The sequence below is a fragment of the Ictidomys tridecemlineatus genome, unplaced genomic scaffold (genome assembly GCF_052094955.1).
Source record: "Ictidomys tridecemlineatus isolate mIctTri1 unplaced genomic scaffold, mIctTri1.hap1 Scaffold_36, whole genome shotgun sequence".
NCBI lineage: Eukaryota > Metazoa > Chordata > Mammalia > Rodentia > Sciuridae > Ictidomys > Ictidomys tridecemlineatus.
The window spans coordinates 1165069-1171541 of record NW_027522439.1 but is presented as its reverse complement, the minus strand read 5'-3'; positions in this window follow the sequence as shown (position 1 = coordinate 1171541).

Below are 6473 nucleotides of genomic sequence, written 5' to 3'. Positions count from 1 at the left end.
CAGGTTTTTTGGGGGGGGGTGAATCTATCAGGAAATCAGGGCAGACAACAGAGGTGCAGAAAGCTGAAGAGTGTCAGCAGAGAGTCCTGATTATATTCAGACAGTTTCAATTTTAGGTTTGTTTCATGAAAGAATATTAGACAGCGAGGTAGGAAAACTGGGTTTTACATCTGCCATCATTAGTAAACATGCATGTGTTGAGAGAAACCACTTCTCTGAATCTCAGTTTTCTTATCTGTAAAGTTGAACGCTTCGAAGCCTATAAGCCAAAATCCATAATTCTAGAAAAACCTGAATGTGCATGTGCTTCTGAATACTATTTTCAGATTAGATACTGAGTCAATTATAAAAATAAGCATGCAGGTTATGAAAATATATCAATTTTTTAAAAATGTTTTCTTCTAATTTGAAGAACCAAAGAACTTCTAAAAATATTTCATGGATTAATTTAAAATGTGTTATTTAAACGACCCTCTAATATTCCTTGGTACCGGCGTTGTATCAACCTTACTTGCATTTATTTACTGTGAGGGCAGAAGGAGATAATCTTTTTTTTTTTTAAAAAAAATATTTTTAGTTGTAGATGGACCTAATAACTTTATTTTTATTTATGACATGGTGCTGGGGATCGAACGCAGGGCCTCATGTGTGCTAGGCAAACGCTTTACCACTGAGCCCCAGCCCCAGCACTGCAGATTCCTTCTTGAGCCTCTTTTCATAGGATTCTTTATAATGTGGCAGTCTACCCCACAGACTTGGCCTGGTAGATGGCTTCATGCATTCTTCGTGTATTTTTCAGTTGCATCGGGGGCAGCTTCTCCCATAAGAGGTGAAGACACTTGAATTCTGTTTCTCATCTGTGATGTGCCCCCAACTGGACTGGGAAGGTGTTTCTTTCTCCTTCTCCCTGATTCCTCCTCAATCCACTGAGGCAAGGGACTAGCTCACATGTGTCCATGCTGGGTTAATATGAAGGGAGACACAAAGAAATGTAAAAATTTGGCTTCCACCTTTGGAGGAGCAATGACAGAGACAAGGAACAGAGAACAGCACGGAAGACTCAAGGGTGCCCTGTTAAAGCAGCTGCTTTGTGTGCCTAGTGGGTGTACCGCCATGTGAGGGGCTCCTTCCCTGCCCAGGTGTCCTCTCCCCTTGTTCATTCAGGGACCGACTCTCTCACTCTTAGAGATCTTGCTTCATTGCTAGAGTTATCTTGTCTTTTATTTCTCTTTCTCCGCTGACTCTTTTTGTTTGCACGGCAGAAATGCACACTCAAGGCTGCTCCAAACCAAAATAGAAATTCTCAGTGTTTATTTCCTGACTCAGGTCACCACTACATTTTCTATCTTCTTGTTGACATTTTCAAAGTGCGCATCACTCTGTCCATCTGTCTCATTCATCTCAAGTAACTTCCTCACTCCCAGGTCAACAGTGCTTTTCTATTTACCAATGTAGAGGTCCCGCTGTCCGTTCTCCAAATAGTTTTGGTTGCTTTCTCCTGCAGCCTTCATTTCTGTACTAGTAGGTCACACAGTGGCTTATAGTGAAACTGTTCAGTTATCTCTTTACTGTGAAGACTATAGTCTAGGGACAGTGTCCTGTCCACCCTACAGCTTGCTGTGCAGTCTGTATGACCCTATAACCACTGCACAGTTCTGGTTTGGGGTCACACTGCAGGACTTCTATACGGACCCACCACTAGCTTGTCAGGTGACACTGGATAAGTTGGTTAACCTCTGTGAACTTCATCTTATCTGTAAATAAAAATAGTATCAACCTTTATAACATTGTGGGGGTACGGTGCCATCCCAGGAGTGTTTTTAGATCGTGCCTTACACCTGGCAGATATTCATATTAAAAAACTATTTGTTGAAAAATATATTAATAAGCACAACAGTACTCATTTGTTGAAATATACCTCCCCCTTTTTCCTCTTGTTTAGTGTAAATGTAAGCAAAGAAACTTAAGGGGAATTGTCACATGAGCTTCTGGGTGACACACTGCACTCTCCTCAGCAAGGTTAAGTTTTGAGTGAGGCAAGTGAAAATTTTTTAAAAAATTATTTTTTTTAGATATAAAGAATAGCATGGAAAGAAATCTTGTCAGGGTGACCAAGGACACCTTCTTAGAGAATCAAAAAGCCATGCATGTAGCAGCAGAGAGATGATTCAATATGATTTGAATTTAGTACATGGTAATATTGCCCAAATGAGATCTTTATCACAAGAAGAAAGAAACTACTCAGGATTAATATATGTCATTTATTAGCAATTACTATTTGGGCTGATTTAATTAGAAAAAAAAAAAACTAGTCTCCAGGCATCTAAGATCACTAATGGAGCTTTAGAAGTAAGAGGCAAAAAGGACTTTTATGGCTTTAGAAAACCTCTTTATTTTTGTATTTACAAAAGTGAATGTAAATGTTTTACCAGACCATAAGTGTATGTTTTGATCTGCTTTTGCACTTATTAACTGCATAGTTATAGTAGGAAAATTCATCATAGGTTTTAACACTTTATTTTATGATGGCCTTATGATGTCATTCCTGTGTAGTACATTGCATTAAAAAATAGTGGCCACCCTGAGCAGATGGTTAAAATAATGGAGCATTCATTCTTCTTGAACTGCAGCCTAAAATATCCCATAGTTAAAGTTACAGTAACATGCTCTGGGCAGGCAATTTTTCAGGGTTATAATCTCACCTGGGGATTGGAGATTGGTAAAGATGATAATTTCCAGCATTCTTGGTCCAGTTTTTTGGGAAGAAGCGGAGCTGACAGCTGATACTGAAAAATACCAAGTCCTGATAAATGAGTCATTAATACAGTCCTGTTCTAATTGTGTGACGTTACCTGCACTGAGGGATAGGTAGTCAGGAATATCTGTTGGTTGAACTCAAAGACCACAAAAAGACTCCACCCCAGGAACCATGATTTGTTTCACAATGTGGTCACACATTTCAGCGCAGTGGATCCTCGCTGCTGCCTCAAGTATCATTAAAGTAATCTCTGAGCCTGGGATTAGATTTGTCTGACCAAATATCTTTTCAGGCCAGAGTTCAGGGAGTCCTGGTTAACTTTCTGGGCATGGGGGCCAGCAGGACAACTGATCATGATACTTTTTTAAACAAAGCTTTCATTCTAAAGTGCCTTTTAAATCCTTCAAATAGCCTTAACTGCTGAGCTAACACACATAGAGAAAGGCGGTTTGTAATCTATGTAATAGTCTGTTTGCACCAGTTATTAATGCCTCTGGCCTATAGAGTGTGTGCAAACCCAAAGGAAAAAACAGCCAGTAAAAGTGGAGGCAGGGTAGAGAGAGAGGGGACCCATGTCGACAAACCTCCACCCTCCCTCATTCCTACAGACTTATAATTAAACCCAGACTTAGCAGCAGTATCATTACATTGTGAAGATGAGCTAGAAACTCTTTTGAAGCTACATTTCTTAACATTACCCCCTGCCGTAGAAAGGACATTCGCACGGTGACCAATCTTTAAAAAACAGAACAAGGCTAAGCAGTGTGTGCACATTTCCAGCAAAGATTCCTCCTTCAGAAAAACTTGACGTTCATTGCAGGTGGTGTTGTGACACCGTGGTATAGAAAAATCTTGTCTCGATTGAAAATATAAAGCAGGCAAAGTTTAGAGCACAGATTAATTTAGCCATGATAAATGTGTTAATTCACCACTTTGTCCGTGGAAAAAAGCTGTTCCTCAGGGACATGGTATTCACTATGCAACGTCTTATAGCCAGATATTGCTCTGGAAAATGTTGGAAGTTTACACATGATCTAAATTCAGCTTCCTAACTATTTTTTTTAAAAAAATTCCTGTTTTATACAAATTAATGGACTACAAATGCCCTTCCCTCCAGTGAAATATGGTTCACCATTAAAATAACATAGCTGGGAGTATATAAAACTGGCTGTGAAAAAAAAACGGAATGGGCTATTGGGATTATGGCTGAATCATAAAACACAATTAAAGATCATCTTCTTTCCCCTGTCATATTCAGGGACCTCCTTCATTCAGGAATCTCCTCCTTAACTTTCCTGGTGGAGCTGAATCCAGCCTTAGATTTGGCTACATTCAGGGATGAGGGGCTCACTTCCTTTCTGAAGTTGTCATCATTTGCTCTAGTTTTACCATTTCTGGGGATGGTAAAAGGAATGGTCATTGAAAGCTATTATTACTGATTCATTTTCTTCAACTTAGATATTTGGAAAGTCAGATCACATCCTCCCTTCTGTACGCTGAACAGCTTCAGGGTTCTCCACATACATGTATTCTCGTTTCTGCCCTTTCATGCTCTGTATCACCCTTGTATTGTTTGCTACCCGTTTGTCTGTGGGTGGTCCCTTTATTACATTAGGTGTGATCTGTGCTTCCAAAAATGCACTGATTCATTTTTTAGCACATGTTCACAATAGCAGCTCACATGAAGTCACCTGAAATGAGTCAACTTTCATTTATTTTTGTTTATTTGCTTTTTTTTTGCATGAATTTATTCAAAGTCAAAAATTACATATGCAATGTTACAACATTCCAAACATCTTAAACTCTCTCATCTCCTTAACTTTGCTTATACTCACTGGAATGGTCTTTTACTTTCTCCACTGAACAAATCAGATTCATTCTTCCAGGGATACCTTAATTGTCACTTTATTTTTGGTTTTCTTGATCTCTCTAACAGAAAAACAAAACAAAACAAACAAGCAAAAAACAATGCTTATCTTTCTGTGTCCAGTACTCTGAGTGTTTGGTCATTCTTTTGTATTTCATTTACATGATAGTATCCCGGTTATTTGCTTATGCATCTACCTCATCGACTTAAGATATTAGGGATATTGTAACATTACATTGTGCCATCTCTACTGAGAATTTAATATAGACAGTTCTCTCTCTTATACTTTATAATTTAAGTATCTTTTCATTGGTAACTGAAATAAACAAAAAAATAAAACTAAAAAATAACTTTAAGTCAGGTATTTTAAAACCCATTTTGTCAATACAGAAACCGAGGCCGAGAGCACAGTTGCCAGTTTACACAAGCAGTAAGCAGTGAAGTAGGGGTGTAAACTTGTCTTTCTCACTGTAGATATTGCTCCCAGACAGAATACTTTGTTTCTTTCCCATACATATCAATTCCCTTAGGTCTACGTTAATTCTGAGCAGGACCTAAGCAGATCCACTTTTGCTGCCATAACCCTAACTAGGATGTTATAGGTATGTGACAGCTTTTTGTGATCTTAATGATTTCCTAGACACTTAGGTCATTGTCATCTAATCTATTAGATACAGAAGTTTTGGAAATTTCATCCCAATGCTCTTTATTTTTTCTAACTCTTGATTTTGTTTATGATGGAGGTTTTTAAAACAGTTATATATTTTTATTGTTGCATTTTAATTATACCTAATAGTGAGATGTTATGTTCTTGTATATTCACCCAGTGCAATAATATATTTTGGTCAGTTTCACTTCCTAAAAAAAAAAATTCACATATGCATATAGATAGATGTATGCCTGCATCAAATGTTTTAGTCCAATGAGATAATTTTAAATCTAAATTATGTTATCAACTATGCTGGCTCTGTGAAAACTACAAATTTTATAAACATCTTTGTTGGAATTGTTTGCAAAACATTGAAGGCAAGCCTGGGGACAAAAATGCTGGGTCATACCCTGATGACCACCCTTCAAACTGACAGCGAAGTTTGATGATAGGATTTCAGTGAGTCACAAAGTACCTAACTACACTGTCGAGACCACTAAGTTTTCATGAAAGGCGCTCTCAAATATTTCTGTCTTTCCTGTAAGCCTCGTAATATGACATGATTGTGGTTTGGCCTTAGACTTGTAGACTGAACTTTTTTTTTTTTAAATTCTGAACTTTCAATTAAAATTTGACCTGCTTGGAGATTTTTCCGTTTCTTCTTATTATTATTTTTTAAAAGAATTTCCATCAGCCATCACTTCTATAAATTGTTCAGTACCCTGAGATGTGGATTGGTGGGCAGGGAGGCTTATACTTGCTTATATATTTCTTCTTCTTGAACTAGCTTTCAGGGCTTCCTTAGCCATTGTTCTAGTATTTCCAATTTGAACCTTCTTTTCCTTTTAGGTAGGCAATTGGGTTTGCCTCCAGTTTCTTCATCTTTTCTATCATGACCTCATCTCCCACAAGCAGTCGTCCTGCCTTTTTCTAGAGCATCATTAACCCCTGACTTCACTTGAGAACTTGGTTAGCTAGTTTCATGTGTCTCAGGCCTTCCTGGCCCGTGAGCTCTTTGGTAAGATTGAAAAGCTTCATAAGCAGCCACAGAAGGCTGTTAAGTGCAGTGTTCAAATGCTGGCCTCACTGCCTGCTAGGTGGGCACCTGATCTTAGGGAGGTTGCCTTCCTTTTCTGTACTTATGTGAAATGGGGTGAGAACCACGCCTATTTTAGGGCTATGTAAGGATTACCTTTGTT